At 40.5% G+C, this 24,119-nt stretch overlaps 1 pseudogene; it reads right to left on the reverse strand.

The window, feature by feature from the left end:
* Positions 1–15,457, reverse strand: part of LOC140591153 (uncharacterized) — a 33,278-nt pseudogene extending 17,821 nt beyond the window's left edge.
* Positions 15,458–24,119: the final 8,662 nt, after the last annotated feature.

The following is a 24,119-nucleotide window of genomic DNA, read 5'->3' on the forward strand; positions in this document are numbered from 1 at the left end:
ATTCAGACCAATAAAGTGACTTATTGTAAGCACAGAGAGGGAGATTTAAAATGTGAACAGCATGCGTTTATTCTAATACTACACTAAAACAGGACAAACATTACACATAACATAATACATACAAACACAATAACGAAATTACGGAAAATGGATTTACAGTAGGAAACAGTGATCAGCTTTGATTAAATACTGTTCTGCAACGGCAAGCCTAGGATCTAATCAGGCAACCCAGATTTCAGTGTAAATCAGCCGGTACTAGTTGCCTATGAGAGAGATGACGGTGAGTTTACGTGATTGCAGCGGGGATCAGCTTTGTCTTTTGTTGAAACTCGCGGCGAAGAGGCTTCGTAGTTTCGATGGTAGATTTAATCTTCTCCGCACGTAGTTTCTCCCGCAGTCTTGGATTGGAGGCTTCACGTTTTCTTCTTCTTTTCTTTTGATGTTTTCTCCTCCTTTTCTTTGATTCTCTGGGTGTGAGGTTTTTATGCCCCATGGGTCCCATGAATATTCATGACCCAGGGTCCAACTCATACCCAATGAGAATTGGTACCTGGATCCGAGGGGCCGGTTGCAGGCTCCCCGAATGTCCCCATAGATTTATGGTGGTCTTTGGCCAACTTTTGTGCTGATTTTAATTAAGTAATTTAGCTTTGGATAGGTTCAATTGTGTAATAATCCGTCCCCGGATTCACATTCGGACATAATTTAGGATGACATCGATACCAAACATGATATTCCACCTTCGATCCAAACCTTTGCTAATTTTCATTGATTAATTTATAATTCCTCTTATGCGGTGCATGCTTATTATTGCCATCAATGTACAGAATACCTGGTTAGGTGGCATATCTCACAGCTGTGACAAGTTCAGGTATATTTTACTGAAGCTGTACCCTATTGCATACAGTGTGTCCTAATTAAGGATGGCTTGGGTAACTTTCTTTACTTCAGTAAAAGAACAGTGTTGATTATACATTGCCAAATTATAAAATGTAGCAAATCGGGCTATTAAAAAAAAGGGTTCAGTACACAAGTTTTCACATACATTGCATAGTCTCTTTCAGACAAAGGGAGGCAGAAAAAGAGCGCGAATCTCTGATTTACGACTGTAAGGCATAGATAAGCAACCGCATTTCTACCCCTTTCCCCCCCCCCTTTTGGTGAGGGGTGGGGGCCTTCCTTAGTTCTGTTAACTAAATAACTATGTGCTCAAACATTTCTACCTACTTGGTTACACCACTTAAACTCATTTCCCCTATTCTCTGAGAGAGGTGTGAGCACATGGTTGGATAACCCCAGTGTTTACCTATCTGTGCATATTAATATATATATATGTATATAATTGTCCAAGTGGTGAAGATACAATGGGACATTCATAAGAGGAATAGAAGACAATGGTGACTGACACATACACATCCACCAAGTTTACAGTAATGATGCCAAATAATAGTGAGGATAACACACAATCAAATACACAATAGATGGCATATGATTTTAGCTTTGTCCCACTCCAGAGAGATGCAGGATCTCCCCCCCCTTTCCACTATCTGGGTCCTCCGTTTGAGGGCCATAAACATTGGAATGCGGGCTTCGGCTTCCCTGGAGAGGGGCCCTGGGTGAAAGAGGTACGGAGGGAGATCTTAGCATGGCCGACTCACTCCCTCAGCGGCCATAAAATACTGGCTGCGGGGCCTGCGTGATCCTACACTTGAACAAAAAGAGTCAAGTTTAAAAAAGGATTGGGCATCTGGAGATGACATTTCAGATATAGAGTGTGGAGAACAGTACCGTAAATTAAAAGAATCAGGTGAATTAGGAAAGGATGATATATCGTTAATTTGGAACTGTGATGGAATTCCAGTGTTCAGGAGCTCTAATTATCAAATATGGCCCATACAGTGCCAGGTTATAGAATTTAAACCAAAAGAACGCAAGGCAAATATTTGTCTTCCATGTGTCTGGTTCGGGGAGAAGAAGCCAAACATCTTAACATTTATGAAGCCATTTGTAGAGGAGCTGTTAATTCTAGAAAAGGATGGCATCAAATGGACAGATTCTGCAAATGCAGAGCATCTCTCCAAGGTGTATGCTCTAATATGCAGTTCAGATTCAGTTGCTCGCCCACTTCTAAGAAACACCAAGCAGTTTAATGGGTTTTACGGATGTGATTTCTGTTACCATCTTGGAGGTGGTCCTTACACAACCAAAAACCCAGAGCCACATCTCAGAACTGAACCTGAGCACTTTGATCATGCTTTGTCTGCAACACCTGAGAATCCTGTAATGGGGGTAAAAGGGCCTTCCCCATTAATGAAACTCAAGAAGTTTCAAATGATAAATTGATTTGTTCCAGAGTATCAGCATTGTGTCTGCCTTGGTGTGACAAGACAATTAGCCAATTTGTGGTTTGACTGGTCCCTCTCAGACAGACTGACATACGTGTGTGTTTGAGGCGCAGGGATTGCTGGGATTGCTGCGAGGATTGCTGGGATTGCTGCGAGAGAGTGGTGTTGAGCTGCAGCGATTGTTTGGGATTGTTTTTTGGAGTGTTTTGAGTGTTTGTGTGCTTTACCTGTTTACGTAGGTGGCTGTTTATTTATATTTATTGTTCTTATTTCGGTCAGCGTGAGTGCTTGTCTGTTCTGTCTGTTAATTAACAGCGCGATTTTTCTGAGCGGCGTTTTTCTGTCCGCGTTTAAACTCCGTAACAAACACCCGCGGGGCGATAATAGCTAATAATATCTAACATCGGTATCGCTACCCAGCGTCGGAAAAGGACAGTTGCTCCTGAGCTTTGCTCGGTCGCCAGTCGGGGCCGGGAGGACATTTTCCACTTTTTTCCCGCTCCGGCAGTAGCCTGCTGTGAGGGGGTTTTTGTGGTTTTTCGACCTCCCAAGAGCAACTTCGATTTTGCCTTGTTTTTAGTTCATACTTGGTTCAGGCAGAAGTTCTTCTGGTAAGTACAGTAGTAGTAAATTTATCAGGTTTAAAATTTTAAATAAAATAATAATTAAGTTCCGTTTTAACACAAGTAATAACTTATTTTAGTGTACTCCGCACGTTACTGCATTTATTGTTACGCAAATTAATCTTTATAGTTAAATACACTATATAAATTTACTGGGCTGGGAGTACGGGGTCATAGTGAGTTAGTTAATTATGGGGCCGGCTCAGTGTTGCGTTTGCAAGATGTTTGCCCTTCTGGACGTTAGTGTCCAGTCGGACTTCATCTGCGAGCGATGTAAGCTAGTGGACTCACTCATGGTCAAGGTTCGCGACCTTGAGGAGCAACTGGCTCGCATCCAGTGCAACAGTGAGTTAGATGAGCTAGTTGATACGCCGTTTAGGGAGATGGTGTGTACGCCACTAGCGGGGGGGAGGGAGAATGAAGAGCAGAGAGGTCGAGAGAGCTGGGTGACCGTAGGTCGTAGACGCAGGAAAAGGCGTACACATGTTACAGAGGCGGCATCACCTGAGGTGTCTGTGTCTAACAGGTTTCAGGTGCTTCCAGCTTTAGAGCCGGAAGGGACTGGGGAAGCAGGTGGGCCCTTGGGCACTGAGGAGCCCCCTCCCCCCAGAAAAAGGGAGGTTGTGGTAGTGGGGGATTCAATTATTAGGGGAGTAGACAGTTATGTGTGCACGTGTGATAGAGGGTCCCGTACGGTGTCTTGCCTGCCTGGTGCCCAGGTAGGAGACCTTCCAGATCGTGTGGACAAGCTTTTGGCCCCAGCTGGGGTGGATCCAGTTGTCGTGGTGCATGTTGGCACCAACGACATAGGCAAGGGTAGAAGGGCTGTTCTGCAGGATAAATTTATAGAAGTCGCCAATAAGCTTAGAAGCAGAACGTCCATGGTGGTATTTTCTGAAATACTCCCCGTGCCACGCGCAAGTCAGGCTAAGTTAACTGAGATAAGGAGATTAAATGCGTGGCTAAAAGAATGGTGTAGGAAAGAGGGGTTTAAGTTGAAAGAACTGCATTGTAGGTGGACCGTTAAATGTAAATGAACGACCGTCGTTGAACAGAGGAGGTGGCCTAAGACGTCTATCACCTACCTACAATGCAGTTCTTTCAACTTTGCCCAGACGCTTCCACAGTCGTTCACGCTCAGCCTCAGGTGGTATCAGTGAAACACATGAAAGCCAGGGGGAACAACAACAACCCACAGGTGACCATCTAGTGCTAACGACTTGAGGATTCTACAGGGTTCATCAACCTGCTATGCCAACCAGTCAGTCAGAATTGAGAAAGCACTCTGGATGGAGTGCAACACTTCTTCTATGAAAAACAAAGTCCAGTTGCTATTGCATAACCCTTTTTTAGGATAACCATGACCTGGATAACTGAGAATCTCCACAGACATCTGTCATAAATTAAGTTTTTTTTGGGGTGCATTTTGCACCCCCGAAGAAAGTATGCCAGCGATAATTGACGTCAACACTTTTTCTATCATTTTCTGCATGACCGTATGTAAAACTGGTGCACTTACAATGTCCTAGAGCAGGGGTGCCCAAACATTTTCCCTTAGTGGGCCAAAATGAAAATCTATCGGAGGACCGCGGGCCAAATGTAATATTTTACACAAAATACAAACACTAATAGTAAAGTAAAGTAGGCTACTTTTATTTATCAAACAGTTATCTAACCTTCCTTTCTGTGTAAATAACATTAAACAAAATATGACAAATAAGTCATATATAGGCATTTAGATATGGGGCGCCGTTTGTAAAGTTACGAAACATTTTTGTACTTGCCACTTTTTCAACATTTAGTGCAATTTTCTGACATTTAGCTAGAAGTCAATGGTGTTGTGGATCATCATATTTTTTGCTGTGTAGATTATTTGCACAATTGTTCATCATATGTAAATATAAATGGTATGTCTATATATAAATATTAAATGTAAATGTCAAATATAAATGTTAAATGTAAACGTAAATATAAAAGTTAAATGTAAATATAAATGTTAAATATAAATGTTAAATGTTAACTTATATCTAAATGTTAAATGTAAAAGTTAAATGTAAATATAAATCTAAATGTTAAATGTAAAAGTTAAATGTAAATATAAATCTAAATGTTAAATGTAAAAGTTCAATGCAAATATAAATCTAAATGTTAAATATAAATATAAATGTTAAATATAAATGTTAACATATTTAAATGTTAAATGTAAATGTAAATCTAAATGTTAAATGTAAATGTTAAATGTTAAATATAAATGTTAAATGTAGACTCTAAATGTTGAGAACATATGCAAATTCACCACGCCCATCTGCATAGAAATGGGCGGTAACGACGAATTAGCTCGCTAAGTGGTTCGCTTGCAAAACGGCAGGTCCAATCGCGAGGACCGTAATCCATTGAGATTCTCGTCACTGCTACGCGTCGCTCGTTCGCATGTCGGTAAATACTGACGCGCGAACGTGCAATATGTTTCATGTGCTGTGTTATCACTTTTAAGGACAGTGAAACTGTAAGGTGTGTCCCCCCCCTCGAATGACTTTTCCAGGGTGGGGGATGCTTCTTCATTACATATGGTGTCCAGACAGGTATGCAGCTGGACACCCTAAATGAGGGATCATACTTAAAAGAAATCTGACCCTCACAAATGAATTTGAATTCTTGTCCAGCTCAGAGAGGAAGGGGGTCATGGTTACACATACAGCAGGCCAGATGGGGTAACACGTCTTTCACACATTTCTTATGGTCTGTATAAACCCACAGTGTATCATCACAGGCAACACTTGCAAGGTCTTCAGCATATAACCAGAACTCAGCTAGCAAGAGCTAAAAATCACTGAGCAGCTCAGCAGAATGTGCCAAACCAGCCCCGTTATAGCTTGTTGGGTTATTAACTGAACGGGTAGAACAAAAAACAGTATATTTCCTTGCTGCTTACTTCCGTTTTCTGTTTGCCAGATGAACATCATTAAACACATCACATGAAACATATCGCACGTTCGCCCATCATTATTTACCGACATGCGAACGAGCGACGCGTAGCAGTGACGATAATCTCAATGGATTACGGTCCTCGCGATTGGACCTGCCGTTTTGCAAGCGATTTCTTGCCATTTCCGAACAAAATGTTCAGCAGCAGCATCTTACGAACTGCCGCCATCAGCTAAAGCATGGTGGGAAATATTTAAGGCCAATTTATACGATACTACTGATCCCCTTCTCGGCCCATCAAACATTCATAATTTATCGATGTTACAGTGGAAAGTGCAGATGATGTTGCTCCCGGCTGTGAAGCAACACCATGTAATGCAGCGTTCTATAGCATCTAAGTGAGCCGAATTCGCCATATTGTCCTCAATCGCCCCTAACCTGCAACCACTTAGCGGGCTAATTTCGTCGTTACCGCCCATTTCTATGCAGATGGGCGTGGCGAATTTGCATATGTTCTCAACATTTAGAGTCTACATTTAACATTTATATTTAACATTTACATTTAACATTTAGATTTACATTTATATTTAACATTTAGATATGTTAACATTTATATTTAACATTTATATTTATATTTAACATTTACATTTAACATTTAGATTTATATTTGCATTGAACTTTTACATTTAACATTTAGATTTATATTTACATTTAACTTTTACATTTAACATTTAGATATAAGTTAACATTTAACATTTATATTTAACATTTATATTTACATTTAACTTTTATATTTACGTTTACATTTAACATTTATATTTGACATTTACATTTAATATTTATATATAGACATACCATTTACATATGATGAACAATTGTGCAAATAATCTACACAGCAAAAAATATGATGATCCACAACACCATTGACTTCTAGCTAAATGTCAGAAAATTGCACTAAATGTTGAAAAAGTGGCAAGTACAAAAATGTTTCGTAACTTTACAAACGGCGCCCCATATTTAGAGCATGTCTAAACTTTTGTAATCACATGTAGTGCAAAATGTCAAAGAGTGCATGTCCAACAGCAACACAACAACAGTAGCAACAATATAAGCAAAGACTCATGGGACTTTTTGTAAATTGTTAAAATATGACTATTTATGAAGTGTGGAAATGTACATATGTGCACAGATATACTCTACATTACCCTTATAGTTGCTTGTATTTCAATTTTAGTCTTAGATATTTCAAATGTAATCAAAGCACCATGAGTGAGGACTGTATAATATACAGTCGAACCCACTTATCTCGACCTCAGCTAACTCGCCAACCCTATTAAGTCGACGTTTTTGAAGTGGAACCGCCAAATTCCCTTATTGCAATAGCATTTCTCATCGGTTATGTCGATTCTTTTATGTCGCCGAACCCTAATATCTCGAGCACGAAAGAGGGCCAAAATCGCCACTTAACATCGGTTATCTCGATCCCCGTAACTAATCGCCGGCTTTTTAAAATGTATCACAAGTGCTAAACAGCGCGTATTCAAATCGCATTCGCATGGTAATTCGCTGAACAACGCAGGTGAAACGCGATCTAGGTAAATCCCCATCAAAACCAAAGCCAAGCATATCTGCATGCGGCAATGACAACGAAGATGAAGAAGATGCGGACGAAGATTTGGAACCAATTCCCTCTGCCGGTGAGGTGATAGAAATGCTACAAAAAATTTGACAGTATGGTTCTTTTGTAGGGGATGGACTGTTTTAGACAGCATAAATAATATCGAAGCATTTGTTTTCAAGCAGACTGTTAAAGGCAAAAAGCAACTAAGCATTTTAGACTTTGTAAAGAAACCATATTAACTGCGTGTACGATACATTTCAGAGCTGTCAGAGCGAAATGACTTGTGAATGTAATTTTGACACTGCAGATTTGCTTTTTGTAACAACGAATTACACCCCGCAGGTTTTTTTGTGATTTTGTGAGCGATCTTTGTGTTTGCGGTGTTGGATAATATAATTAAAGGTTTGTATCGAGAATCGACGGTGGTTTTTATTGTATACTGGTAAAGCTCCGCTTTTAGTTGGTGCACATATGCCTTTTGTTGTTAGCCGACATGTATGTGCATTTTTATAGCATGCCGATCGCGTCATCAAACAAATCACGGCAACGCCAAAAACCCGTGCATGTACATTCTAATTTATTAACGCACATAAATACATTTCAAGCATATCTTAATACAGTATATTGCCGCCATATTGGTTTTCGGTTATCTCGATCATACATATCTCGACGCTTTTTGGCAACCCCCTAGTCCGGCGACATAACCGGGTTCGACTGTATATTAGTTAGGCCAACGTACACTAAAAAGTAAACGCACGGATAGCTACATTGGGATTCTTGCTTTAAGAATTTTTGAAACAAATTTTAGTACAGTATAATTTAAAATTTTAGATATTCATTGGCGGGCCAATCTAAATAGTACGGCGGGCCAACCTTGGCCCGCGGGCCCCACTTTGGGCACCCCTGATTTAGAGGCTCTTATCTCATCGGACTCTTATGATATTATAGCAATAACTGAAACGTGGTTGAGTGATAAGGATGGACAAGAATATAATATGGATGGTTACACATTGTTCCGTAAAGACCGTATAGGTAAGAAGGGAGGTGGTGTTGCAGTATATGTAAAGGAAAACTTGCAGGCAAGGGAGCTTACTGATATAAGTAAAAGTACGGAAGCTATATGGGTAAAATTAGATGCTACAAACTCAAATAGCCTAATTGTCGGTGTTTGTTACAGAGCACCCAATGTAGCTGCTGAGGAAAGCAGATTGTTATACAGTGATATTAGGATTATGAGCAATAAAAATGATGTGGTAGTTATGGGTGATTTTAATCTACCGGGGATGCAGTGGGACATTGTTGCTGGCTCTTCTGAAAATGGACTTGACATGGTGGAATTAGTACAGGATTATTTTTTTACTCAGTTTGTTAACACCCCTACCAGGGGAGATGCCATTCTTGATCTTGTTTTGTCTAATAACCAGGACAGGATTGGTAAATTAGATGTTTTAGAACCACTTGACAGTAGCGATCATAACATGGTTAAATTTGAGGTTAAGTTTAGTGCCCGAAGAGCAAAGTCCAAATCAAAAATATATAATGTTAGGAAGGCTAACTTCAATTGTATGAGATTAAAACTAGAAACTGTGAACTGGATGGAGTTAATTAACAAAACTGTTGAAGAGGCATGGGAATTTTTTAAAAGCACATTATTGCAAGTACAAGAGGACTTCATACCTGTTTCTAGCAAGAATAAATCTAGGAAATTGCAACCTAGGTGGTTTAATAGGGACATAAAGTATAAAGTAAGGAGGAAAAGGGCTTTGTTCCAGAGATGGAAAATAACTGATGATGACATAATAAAGCAAGAGTATCTAAATCTACAGGCTGAATTAAAAAATGACATTAGACGAGCTAAAAGGAATGTCGAAAGGAAGATCGCATTGGAGGCTAAGGATGACGTTAAAAGTTTCTTCCAGTATTTTAACTCTAAAAGAGCTCTAAAAGCTGAAATCACTAATCTGCAGGATAGTAAGGGTCTTAAAATTGAAAACGACATTGACATAGTAAATGAGTTCAATGATAGTTTTGCACGGGTATTCACTGTTGAGGACACTAGTAACTTACCAGTTCTTATTACTAATCCAACATCGTCTATAACTAATATATATATAACTGAAGCTGATGTTTTGCAAAGCCTAGCTAAGCTCAAAATAAATAAATCACAGGGCCCTGATGGCATCTTACCTATAGTGTTAAAAGAGATGAGGGATATTATTTGCCGACCCTTAACATTACTGTTTCAAAAATCCTTATCTGAAGGTGTGGTACCTTCTGATTGGAAGCATGCCAACATAACGCCCATTTTCAAAAAAGGGGATAGAAGTAATTTGTCAAACTATAGGCCAATCAGTCTAACTTGTATAACTGGTAAAGTTATGGAGGCTATAATCAAAGAGAAAATGGTAGATTACCTGGACTCAAATAACATTTTGAGGGATAGCCAGCATGGATTTAGGAGAGGTAGATCCTGTTTAACAAATCTGTTGGAGTTTTTTGAGGAAGCTACTCAGGAAGTTGATGATAAGAAGGCCTATGATGTCATCTACAGTATTTAGATTTCCAAAAGGCTTTTGATGTTGTTCCCCACAAGAGGCTCTCACTTAAACTCAAAGCGACAGGTATTTTAGGAACTGTAGCGTCTTGGATTGATAACTGGTTAACGGATAGGAAGCAGCGAGTAGTTATAAGAGGCTCGATGTCACAGTGGGCCTGCGTTCATAGTGGGGTACCGCAGGGTTCAATTTTAGGACCACTTTTGTTCCTTATTTACATAAATGATATAGACACCAATATATACAGTAAACTGGTGAAATTTGCAGATGACACCAAGGTGGGTGGTGTAGCAGATACTGAACTAGCGGCTCAGCAGCTACAGCGGGATCTTAATTTAATTAGTGACTGGGCTGACACCTGGCAGATGAAATTTAACATAGACAAATGTAAGGTACTCCATGTAGGGAGCAGAAATATAAAGTACAGGTATTTTATGGGACCTACTGAAATAAAGGTAGCTGATTATGAGAAAGACCTTGGTGTGTATGTTGATGCTTCCATGTCTCATTCTCGCCAGTGCGGGGAAGCAATAAAAGAGGCCAATAGGATGTTGGGGTATATCTCCAGGTGTGTGGAGTTTAAGTCAAGGGAGGTAATGCTAAGATTATACAATTCCTTGGTGAGACCTCACCTAGAATATTGTGTACAGGTTTGGTCACCATATCTTAAAAAGGACATAGCGGCCTTAGAAAAGGTGCAGCGTAGGGCCACAAGAATGATTCCTGGTCTTAGAGGAATGTCATACGAGGAAAGGTTATTTGAGCTAAATCTGTTCAGCCTCAAGCAAAGGAGACTGAGGGGGGACATGATCCAGGTCTATAAGATTCTAACAGGTTTGGATGCTGTTCAACCGAATAGTTACTTCAGCATTAGTTCAAATACAAGAACTCGTGGCCATAGGTGGAAATTAGCGGGAGAACATTTCAAACTGGATTTAACCCCCTGGGGCCTGAGGCCTTTTTTCCACTTTCGAGGTAGTCTGACATGCCTTGACATTTTAAAATATTTCACCTATCTAAAAAACATTTATCCCAAAGTGATACATTTGCTTTTATTCAGCACAAACTCAGCACCAATAATCTGAGACCTCTTAGAATGTTATTATTCTATTTTTTGTTAAAATCAACTTTAAACATATACTTTTCAAAAACTTATTTTCAGACATGCTGAGAAATTGTAAAAAATCACATTATAGACATTTCTAGGTAAGACTTTTGAGCTCTGAAGCTTATAGACACAGGGGTTGGCTACACATAGGTGAAAGTGACATTCTGAAATTTTATGTAGTTTGATTACTAAAGTGTTAGAACTTTGGAGTGACACTCTTTTTCTCAAAGTCAGTGGTCTTCACAATGAATATTGATGAGATAGGTGTCCTCACACCTGTAGTAGTTTGCATACTGTCAATGGCCCATCAGTCTGGAATGTCACTGCACCCCACACCCATCACTTTGGAAAGGCAGTTTGAAACGCAAGAAAAGTAGCAACAATAAAATCCCTTTCACAGTTTATTGATAGATGGAATGAAAAAACTGTGACTATATAAATATAGAAAGCGATAAATATGATGCAGTGACTATTATTGACGCTCTGGGGACGAGGGCATCATCGACCGCGTATCTTTCTCGTGTATTTCAGTTTATATCTCGCTGAAATCATTATGTAGAATCATGAAAAAAACACTGACTAAATCCGTTATCTGTCTTCTTTTCAAAACTTCCATTGTCAGAAGTATTAACGTTTTTAAAATTAGGTTAAATAGGCAAAAAAGCAAATCGTGTCATCTTTCTTTGTTTTACTTGCGTCGGGAGCGTGTAGGACCGCTCTCAGCGGAAGATCGCTATTCACGTTCTAAATACGCTGCGTTTGAATCGGCGACCACGTGATTGCAGGCACACAGGCTTAGCCCACTGAGCTATGAACACAGGTATGAGCTTCGCTGCTGAAAGTGGCAACACTGGCGCAAAGCTTCAGCGGCAGAGACGTATCCGTGTGCTATATTGTAGCCGATCAGTGTAAACACTACCCAGACATGTGCTCTTGTTTATTTTGGTCACAATGGGCGTATTCACATATTTCTTTACCCAATACTAACTGTCGGATTATCATGTTATTATCATGCGAATAGCGCGATTTGCAAGTGGGTGGGCGATCAGAGCCGCTTCGAGACGCAGACGCTTAAGTCAGTCACTCTTGTTCTTTCAATTCGTATCACGAAGCTGTAAAAATATATTTAGTTTCTACCTATATATATTTGAAAAGTAGACCGTCCAAGGTTTCTGAGAGTATTTTTAAAATGTGTATATGACAAAAACTCGCGGAGTTATTTAAACGGTTTTGCGAAATTTCTGTCAGATCCCGCCGGCGGGATCGCCGGTCCCAAGGGGTTAAGGAAGCACTTCTTTACACAGCGTGTAGTCAGAGTATGGAATAGTCTTCCTGATAACGTAGTGCAAGCTGAATCCTTGGGTTCCTTTAAATCAGAGCTAGATAAGATTTTAACAACTCTGAGCTATTAGTTAAGTTCTCCCCAAGCGAGCTCGATGGGCCGAATGGCCTCCTCTCGTTTGTATATTTCTTATGTTCTTATGTTCTTATGTTCTTAAGACACCACAAAAAAGAATGGTATATAGGAACAAGGTCAGACCACATTGACAAAGAGCTCATTGCAATCCAACCCCCAGTTGAGACAACTAGAGTCCCACGATCTGTGGCTGACAGGAAATTTTGGAAGGCATCAGAGTGGAGGTCATTCCTTTTGTTCTATGCTCTGCCTATACTGAATGGGGTTCTACTGAAGAAATTCTGGAACCACCTTTTTCTGTTAGTGTTTGCTATGCACATTCTTTTGGGAGAAAAGGTGAAACACTGTGATATTGCAGCAGCTGAAAGAGCTCTCAAAAAGTTCAATGTGCAGTTTGAAAAGTTATATGGCACTGCTAATATGACATTTAATGTTCATCTACTGACACACATTGCAACAAGTGTTAGGAACTGGGGGCCTCTGTGGGCCACATCAACCTTTTCCTTCGAATCATTTAATGGCACATTGTTACGTTACTTCCATGGAACCACCCATGTTCCTGAGCAGATAGTAAAAAGATTTCTTTCCTGGTGGAGTCTAAGACAAAAAGCAGAAAATGTAATGTCAGATGCTAATGACGGGGTTAAAAACATTTTTTATGATCTTCTGAAAAGCAATGTGTCAACTTCAAATTCAAGAAACCTAAATGAAAATGTAAGGGTTTTTGGCAATCCATGCCATAGCAAACTCTCAGCATTACAAATACTTGCTATCAAAGACTTACTGGGTATTACAGTCAGTTACTGTGTTTGTTTTCACCGTTTCATTGTAAAAGGCATACTCTATCATTCAAGTAGCAACAGAAGTCTACAAAAAATAAACTCAGTTGTGGAATTGCTGGATGGAAGAATATGCAGAATTCTTAGCATGGTAGTATTAACAGAGTATTTATCAATGCACTGTGTACTGGTGAAGGAGCTCACAAAGTCCGATAGACAGCTCTGCAGGGATGGTCAGCTGAACATTGATTCCACTTTTGTGTCTGAGGTGTTGGAATCCAAGCAAATCTATGCAGTGCCTACTGACCAGTTCTACAGGAAATGTGTTTTGATCCAATCAAGACACAAAGAGTACGTCATTCCACTCCCAAATAATATTGAGAGAGATTAGTAACTGAAGAACTTGAAAATAATTGCATATTGATATGTGTACTATGTATGATTTCAAAACTATTGATTAACCTTCAAATACTTCTAATTCTGAAATCTTCAACTGTAAACAATGATACAGGTGAAATTAGTATTTTACAGCAGTATACACCTAGAAAGACTGACTGGGTCAATTGACGTAATGTCATGCAAATGAATTAGATAACCAAGTCATAATAACAATAACATAATAGTCATAACACCATCACCGACAGGGCAACTTGAGAGAAGAGTCAGCTGTCAAGTCACGGTCGCTTGTAAACGCAACAAAACTGTCACTACCTGTGACACGTGCAAGCGTCCTGTTTGCGGCAAATGCTTGGCCAAAATATGCATGAGCTGTCAAACGAAAGCTAACTGAAGCTAACTTTTTTCAGATTTTTGTAGCAGGAACTTCAATGAGAAATAGCAGTGATTTTGTTTGATTTGGGTCAATTGACCCAGTCAGTCTTTCTAGTGTTAATAAAACACTTTGGTATATTTTTGGGTAGCATACTTCATTTTAGTACACTTTAAGTCTATTTAAGCATTAGTATAAATTAGTGTACTTACATTTAATAAACTTAAGTATTACTGCGAGAGAAATTTACTTGCAATTAGTGCATTTGTAATACATTTTTTCACTCGAATATTTAGCACACAAAAAAGTAATGTACTGCAAATGTACTTGATAAACTTAAAGTACGTATTTAGTACATTAAAATACATTTTTTTTTTACCACGGCACCTCTGCTGTACGTTCTGTTGTTCCTATTTCCACTCCCACTTCCACATCCCATTCTATCCCACTCGAAATGTTGTTCACACCCACAATGTAACCTGATCACCTTAAAGTATAAATAAACCCTCTCGTGGTGCCACACCCTTGTAGCTACACTGCAGTGTGCACCCTTGCAAGTAAAACAGCGCGTGTCTCATACTCTGTGGGCCAGCGGCCGGGGGGGGGGCTGATCACTCTCTCCGACAGTGTTACAGGTGCAAATGATGTAATGAAAGCTCTCATGGCCACAGGTACGAGTGGTAATAGGCTCTCAGTCCCTTTCAGCATCATGTATCCCATAAGATAATCACCTGGTCCTTCATCACGACTCCAAGGGAGCATAAAGTGGTATAATTTGGATACGCTTGGTCTGGATTACTTAGAGGAAAAGTTACAAAGAATCCTATACAACCAATACATTCGTTTCCAGTGTACATGATTAGGGTGGTTAGTAATTCTGAATATTTCATTGTTCAAACAAATCTTGTGCATATGCTCGGCAGGTTACATCAGACTCGAGGAGTTGCATCTGATTTAAGAGCACTTTGCTAAGTGCTAAGAGTGTTTGTGACTTTACTGCTTCAATGAGGTTCTCATTGCTATTGGTGATATGTTGGACGCTGGTGGCTATCTGAGTAGCCAACCATGCTGTATACTGGGATTGTCCCGTTATTCTATAGCTATTTGCAGTAGAATTTCCTGATTCAAAAAGTCCAGTTATGCCTGCAAATAAGTCGCGTTTGGCCACCTAGGTGGCACTTGGATCGCAAGCTGGCTCTTGTAAGATCAGATCCTTGAGGCGTGTCTGTAACCAGGTATACGTTTTATCCTTAGCATTACAATGTTTTAAATATGTGGGCAACAGGTAGGAAATATTATACATTACATGTACCATCACTTAAACTAACATTGTGTAATACGGTTTTATTCACATTTCCTTTGATGAGTCCCCCAGAAGGAGCAGAATATACCTTAGCATACTGAGTAGACTTATGGTATCCGCATGTGGTGAGGTTGAAACACAGTCCATGAACAGTTCTGGGGGCTGGTGTAGTCGGTCATGCTGATCTTACATTGTCCAACACAGTATGTCCCCTCTCTCCGGCTTGTCCATATGAATGCCTTGGATCTGTTGTTGCTCTCTGAGGGGGAGATTAGATTAAAGAATAACCCTGTATATCACATGCTAGTGGTGTTATGGGTTTCTGAGTGGGTGCACTGGTACATTACAGGTTCTAGGTCCCGAGTGTTGTAACATTTTCTTGGAGCTAGACCATTGTTTCTCTGTTTGTGTATGGCATATAATTTTCCGTGGATTACCTCTAGGATGTTCATGAGTTTATACCAGGCTGTGAGATTGTGAAACTCTGATGGAAGATGTATGTGTCCAGTTATATTACAATAGGGAAGATGGGGAGATCCTGTCTTAAAACAAATCCGTGTGGCACAATTTGGTTCCGGAGCTGCTCCGGGGGGGCCATATAACAGTTTCTTTTAATGGTGTCTCATGAAATGTGAATGGTCCCTTAAAGTGTCTCCACCCCCATCTTCCATATTCTAAGTTCAGTTCTCTCTTTGCCCCAGCCTGAGGCACGTCTCATTAGACACCTCTCGCATTACCTGCCCTGTGAAATGAGTGCCCTGATCAGATTCAATTTGCTTTAGTGCCCCATAGTGGGATGATTTGGTTCGCTAACAATCGTGCCACTGTGTTTGGAGTATTGTTGCATGTGGGAATGGCTTCAACCCACTTTGAGAATTTCTCAATTATTATGCGGCAATACAGACATCCCCCTTTTGGCACTGGGTAGCGGACCAATGAAATGTATTTGTAAATCCACCCACGGGTCTTTCGGGGGATCTGGTCTGTGCAATTTAGTGTGGCCTAGTTTGCCCTGATTGATGGTGGCACGCACATAACATGCTCTGCACTATGCCTCTACATCTGATGCCATTGCTAGCCACTGATGTCCTTAATTTGTATGGTTGCGCTTATCAATGGCAGGGGAATATCAGTACGAGAACAAGCCGCCCCGGTATCAATGAGAGCGCGCACTAATCAACATCCAAGATTAACTTTTACTTTGGTCCAGTTCCCGCTGACCATAATACTCCCCAGCACGATGGAGGCCACGCACTCCTATTGCGGTGGCTTGTATTTTTCTAACAGGGCTGCCAATTCAGACTGCAGTGAACCAGATACGGCATTTGAATCTGACTGCTTCCCTTCAGTGTGTTTCTGGTCATAGAAGGGTTTATCAGTATGGCTGCCCAGGTTTCTGTTGCAGAGGCCTATTGTTGGATAATGGCGCTTCCGTTTAATTTTAAAGCAGTCCTCGGTGCTATGACCTGTCCTCTGACAGATCTTACATGGCACTGGGGGTCTCTGTGCCTCTGGGCCATTACCCTCTGCCAACCACTGGGTTGTAGCTATTGTTCGCGTTTTACTTGGTTTCAGCTTGTCCCCTATTTTAGATGCCCATTCCACTAATGCTTTATAGGTGTTCTCAGGTAGATCCCCTCCATTGATCATCACTTGTAGGATGTGATGGTCCGCATTATTTTTCAAGAGTTGTATTAAAACTTCTTGATCGCGGTGGGCCTCCTCCATACATGAATGTTCTTTAAAAGATATCCACATGCACTCAGCATACATTTCAAATGGCTCTTTGCTGGTTTGCTTAATGTCCAGTATCTTATGCCAAGCTGCATGCGTCGGCCCCCTCAGCTCAAGGAGGGCCTCTTTGAGTTAGCTACACACATCCTTATCTGCATCATTGTTCTGTTTAATTATAATACACCCGGACTTTAGCTCTGCCGACATTTTAGACTGAAGCTCCTCAGGAATGGTGAGCAAGGGTATTTGCCACATATTCCTGGGCTCGAAGTTGTACACCGAAGCCTGTAGCATGAGCTTGTCCCAGTATGGCTGAAATGGTCCTTATCTGGGCAGCATACTGACCACCTCCCTGTATCTCGCGCACTCGTCGCATGTTAAAGGGTGACTAATCACCATGACATCATTGTCTGCATCTGTCATCGTGTTCAGAACCGCTACTCTGATGGATTTTCAGAGCATTGTACCCGTGTCATTATAGGACTTCGGCGCTTAGGTTCTCCTGGTCTATGGGGGCGATAGTGAGCATCGCTTGCGGGGCTCGGAGATCTGGTCGGATTCCCCTTTCTGTCTGGGTAAAACTACAGACGCTCGGATACGAGCTTCTTCCACAGACATCTCCCGGGTCCTGTGTGGTAGTGCAGCCAACTCCTCATCCTCACTATATCCTGGTAGGTTGGAGTCCCCAGCATTAGTTATTGCCTGTTGGATGACGGCCACTGGGAACCTGGCATCACCGCAATAATCCTCTAAAGCTGACGTATAATTATGCTTCAGTCCAAGCCCTTTCTTAAGCTTCGTTATTATTATTATTTTATTTTTATTTAGTTATTTATTTATTTCTAAGGTCTCACCTTGGCATCCCCAGCTCTGCTTTTCATATGCGAAACTATCCACTTGTGCCCTGAGCCGTTTTAACCCCTTGGGACCGGCGATCCCGCCGGCGGGATCTGACAGAAATTTCGCAAAACCGTTTAAATAACTCCGCGAGTTTTTGTCATATACACATTTTAAAAATACTCTCAGAAACCTTGGACGGTCTACTTTTCAAATATATATAGGTAGAAACTAAATATATTTTTACAGCTTCGTGATACGAATTGAAAGAACAAGAGTGACTGACTTAAGCGTCTGCGTCTCGAAGCGGCTCTGATCGCCCACCCACTTGCAAATCGCGCTATTCGCATGATAATAACATGATAATCCGACAGTTAGTATTGGGTAAAGAAATATGTGAATACGCCCATTGTGACCGAAATAAACAAGAGCACATGTCTGGGTAGTGTTTACACTGATCGGCTACAATATAGCACACGGATACGTCTCTGCCGCTGAAGCTTTGCGCCAGTGTTGCCACTTTCAGCAGCGAAGCTCATACCTGTGTTCATAGCTCAGTGGGCTAAGCCTGTGTGCCTGCAATCACGTGGTCGCCGATTCAAACGCAGCGTATTTAGAACGTGAATAGCGATCTTACGCTGAGAGCGGTCCTAAACGCTCCCGACGCAAGTAAAACCAAGAAAGGTGACACGATTTGCTTTTTTGCCTATTTAACCTAATTTTAAAAACTTTAATACTTCTGACAATGGAAGTTTTGAAAAGAAGACAGATAACGGATTTAGTCAGTGTTTTTTTCAGGATTCTACATAATGATTTCAGCGAGATATAAACTGAAATACACGAGAAAGATACGCAGTCGATGATGCCCTCGTCCCCAGAGCGTCAATAATAGTCACTGCATCATATTTATCGCTTTCTATATTTATATAGTCACAGTTTTTCATTTTTCATTCCATCTATCAATAAACTGTGAAAGGGATTTTATTGTTGCTACTTTTCTTGCGTTTCAAACTGCCTTTCCAAAGTGATGGGTGTGGGGTGCAGTGACATTCCAGACTGATGGGCCATTGACAGTATGCAAACTACTACAGGTGTGAGGACACCTATCTCATCAATATTCATTGTGAAGACCACTGACTTTGAGAAAAAGAGTGTCACTCCAAAGTTCTAACACTTTAGTAATCAAACCATATAAAATTTCTGAATGTCACTTTCACCTATGTGTAGCCAACCCCTGTGTCTATAAGCTTCAGAGCTCAAAAGTCTTACCTAGAAATGTCTATAATGTGATTTTTTACAATTTCTCAGCATGTCTGAAAATAGGTTTTTGAAAAGTATATGTTTAAAGTTGATTTTAACAAAAAATAGAATAATAACATTCTAAGAGGTCTCAGATTATTGGTGCTGAGTTTGTGCTGAATAAAAGCAAATGTATCACTTTGGGATAAATGTTTTTTAGATAGGTGAAATATTTTAAAATGTGAAGGCATGTCAGACTACCTCGAAAGTGGAAAAAAGGCCTCAGGGCCCAGGGGGTTAACTCAACTGACTGTGCTGTTTCTAAGCTTTGTGTGACGGATTCACCTCTAACAGCTTCTGCGGTCCGTGTCTCGTGTTCTGCACACATATAAATGTTCACTGTCTGTCAACACTGCACACGTTTTCCTTTCTCCAGCATCAAGCCTTTATTTCTGCTGGAGGACAGTCCGCACCAACACTTAAAAGGAAACGATTCGCCGGAAATTACGTGCCAGCTACATCAGAAGTGCAGGTGTTTCTTATAAATGTAGTTTTAACAGAAAAATAAAAATAATCTCAAAGAAAAATTTTATAATTTTGGTGAGTTCACAATATAATCGTTTTCATTCCATTACATTCGCACATTATCTAAGGTCCGTTCTTTTCCCCGTGAGGTCTGCGAGATCATTGCGGTGAAGTAAGTATACTCTCGCTGCGGGGAAATTGTGGTATTTAGCTTTGGACCCTATCCATCGTCCTTCAATGGTGTACCGGTAGAGGATCTGGCTGTTATCCAAACTCAGCCCTAAACTTTTGGCATGCAGGCGAACCAGAGTGCCCTTAAGGCACACGGCAAGGGATTCCATCACCTCCTCGTCAGTCTCTCCACTCATTAGCCATGTCTTATTTTCTAAATCTTCTCTCCACCGGATTTCTATGATCTCCGGTCTGACTCTGAGTATGTTGGCCCGTTCTACACCATGTGTCTATATGGAATGCGGTTTGCTTTCCCTCTACACTTCACTTAGAAATAATTAAACTTTATACTTACCAAAGCTGCAGAGAGAGAAGGGGTGCACCAAACCTCATCTTCTGCACGCTGGGCGCTTCCTTGAGGATGTTCGAAATCGGCACTGGATGGACGTTACTCGCTGGTCTGGATCGGCTCTTGCGAGATCACGTCGGGGTCACCAAATTGTAGGGGAACCGTCCACTGGCCCAATGGCAGCATCACAGGCTTGCCAGAGCTCAGACCGACGGGGCCTGCAAGGCCTCCAGCCTTACACATACAATTTATGACAGGATAATTTAGCTAATTCACAACGTATGAGATTCTTTGTCCCATACAAAAATGTAATATATGGCCATATATGTACTTATATTTTAAATAGTATGACATATATCTATACATATATTTGACTTATCTGAGAATATAATATATGCCTGCAACATACAGTATATGAACATTTATGGGTCCAAACACGTGAAGAAATTATTTGAGGTTATCCGTATATGAAGCCATATATCTGCACATATTACAGTATAGTATTGGTTTATCGCAAATATGTACAACCTTAAGTATAAATATGTAACATACTTGCTTTCCACTTATTTAATACATGTATGTAAACATACATGCATGTGATACTGATTCATTTTTTAAAACTGTGGCATATGGTTATGGTACTTTGTGGATGTATTTGTCAAAACTGACAAATAAAACACTGCATTATTGTATTAAAAATACTATATTTTGTATTCACACAATACAGACATACAATATTCTTATTAACTATTAAGTGACATTCCACATTCAGACATGTACTATTTAGGACTCCACTATAGATATCAGACATATGCTCTTATTCTTCTTCAACCTATTGACATTTCATTTCAAGGTATTCAGAGTTAGACCATTCTTTTTATAGGAATAATCCGGAGAAAAATGCTTCATTGGTCAATTTTTGAGTGGTACCAACTCAACGTATGAACCACCAACCATCCAAAAAATGAAGCATTTTACTCCAAAATATTCCTTTAACCATCAATTCACATTTCACTGAAAAAACTCTAAAAGATTAATGTGATTTCACCATTTGGTCTGCTCGGGTAAAAAATGTTTTCCATTCTTTGACCCCTTTCATTTTTTTTTTTATCAATTCATCAACTCATTACGATTCAAAAACATAAAGACATAATTAACATTCAGGTTCGAAAGATTCATAAAGAGGCATTTTCTCTGAATAACTGCAGCTGGAACAGAACAGCTGTCAGATGGCCCAACGTTTTGCCAACAGCAACAAAGTGGTGTGGGTTTGCAATGAAGCAAAAAAACTGTGCTGCTTTGTTTCAAAATAATGTCCTATGGCATAGCAGTGTACCCCACTTCCCAAGTCTGCAACAACAAACTTATCAACACTGAAAATACTGTTATCTGTGAGGACTACAACATGTTTCTCTTTCTCTCTCTTGAATCTCTCTCTTGAATCTCTTTTAGAGTGCGTAACTTCACCATTAATTACTTGTAGGATCACACATGCACATATTACAGGGCCTAAATTCCAGGTGGCCTGAGACAAGACCAAGCCTGGTACGAGAGGCACCAAAGGGGGGTTACACACATAAACACTTTAGGGACCTACAGACAAGCAGAGTGGACCTCAAGGACAGGGGTCTCTCGACTTGGCACACAACCCCCTCCCCATACATCCTGCCTTACATATCACTCAACCAACAGACGAACGCCCTAAAGGAAGTTCATTTAAGTTTGGCTTTTGTATATCCTGTATATTGATTTACTCACTACTACTAGTCTTAATATGCAGATAGGTTATGTTTGTATGTGTCCTTAGACAATCTTAGTGTTTTGTGTGCCACCCTTATAACCATGTTCACGGAGTATCACCTATTTTACCCCTTTGCACTTGAACACATATAAATTTAAATAAATAGATAGGTATAGCTACCATTGTATATATGTTATCATGGTATACCAGAAGAATCTGGAAAATTAGTGTAACCAATGTGTCCTAACTTTTAGAGAGTCTTCTTTGTTTAACAACCCCCCTTCTCTTCCAACATTCCTTTGTGGTCCTTATCTGATCTTGGTGAACCATTACCAAGTTTCTTTGTTCTAACATGCTATGTTAAAAGAAGTGAATTAAGGTGTACCTTATCCATTCTGGAGAAGATCAATTGGGATAAGCCACACCAATCAAGATATGTTGTGTCCAGATGTGCAACTTATATTGATATTACCACAAACTAACGGCCACGCCTATCTATGGATAAGATGTGCTGTTTGTAATATGAATATTTGATGTAATGTCTGCACAAAGTGTAACATCTGTTGAGGTGCAACCCAAAACACCTGTATCACTTAAAACATACACTTACCTAAAGGATTATTAGGAACACCTGTTCAATTTCTCATTAATGCAATTATCTAATCAACCAATCACATGGCAGTTGCTTCAATGCATTTAGGGGTGTGGTCCTGGTCAAGACAATCTCCTGAACTCCAAACTGAATGTCAGAATGGGAAAGAAAGGTGATTTAAGCAATTTTGAGCGTGGCATGCTTGTTGGTGCCAGACGGCCCGGTCTGAGTATTTCACAATCTGCTCAATTACTGGGATTTTCACGCACAACCATTTCTAGGGTTTACAAAGAATGGTGTGCAAAGGGAAAAACATCCAGTATGCGGCAGTCCTGTGGGCGAAAATGCCTTGTTGATGCTAGAGGTCAGAGGAGAATGGGCCGACTGATTCAAGCTGATAGAAGAGCAACTTTGACTGAAATAACCACTCGTTACAACCGAGGTATGCAGCAAAGCATTTGTGAAGCCACAACACGCACAACCTTGAGGCGGATGGGCTACAACAGCAGAAGACCCCACCGGGTACCACTCATCTCCACTACAAATAGGAAAAAGAGGCTACAATTTGCACGAGCTCACCAAAATTGGACAGTTGAAGACTGGAAAAATGTTGCCTGGTCTGATGAGTCTCGATTTCTGTTGAGACAGTCAAATGGTAGAGTCAGAATTTGGCGTAAACAGAATGAGAACATGGATCCATCATGCCTTGTTACCACTGTGCAGGCTGGTGGTGGCGGTGTAATGGTGTGGGGGATGTTTTCTTGGCACACTTTAGGCCCCTTAGTGCCAATTGGGCATCGTTTAACTCTCTGGGGTCGAGTATGTCGTCGGTGACATCGCGTACTTTTCGCGTCTATTTCAGTTTATATCTCGCTGAAATCTTAATGTAGAATCATGAAAAAAACGCTGGCTAAATCCGTAATCTGTCTTCTTTTCAAAACGTCCATTGTCGGAAGTATTAAATTTTTTTTAATTAGGTTAAATCGGCAGAAAAGTAAACCATGTCATCTTACTTTGTTTTACCTGCATCGGGGGCGTGTAGTGCCGCTCTCACCTGAAGATCGCTATTCACATTCTAAATAGCCACATTAGCGCGTATTCAAATCGCATTCGCATGGTAATTTGATTAACAGCGCAACGGTGAAACACGATCCAGATACATCCCCTTCAGCGCCATAAAAGGGGGTTGGGGACGTGGCCAGGTGACAATGGCAGAGAGGTTAGGTGGTACCTTGGGCGGGGCCTATTTTGTGGGCGGAGCTTAAAGCTCTGTCCCATCTGTGACGTCATAAGCGGGAGGTGGGCGTCTCCTCTGTTCTGATTGGTCGGGGGTAGGGGGTTTTGGCCAAATGGTATACATGCTTATGCCACGTGTTGCCGATAGGGGGTCGTATGGTTTGGGGGGTTGTTAAACTTTAATACAATAAAATACATTACATGTATTTTATTAATGTGTTATTTTTAACAACGTTTTTAAGGAATAATA

Source organism: Paramormyrops kingsleyae, chromosome 1 (assembly GCF_048594095.1).
Source record: "Paramormyrops kingsleyae isolate MSU_618 chromosome 1, PKINGS_0.4, whole genome shotgun sequence".
NCBI lineage: Eukaryota > Metazoa > Chordata > Actinopteri > Osteoglossiformes > Mormyridae > Paramormyrops > Paramormyrops kingsleyae.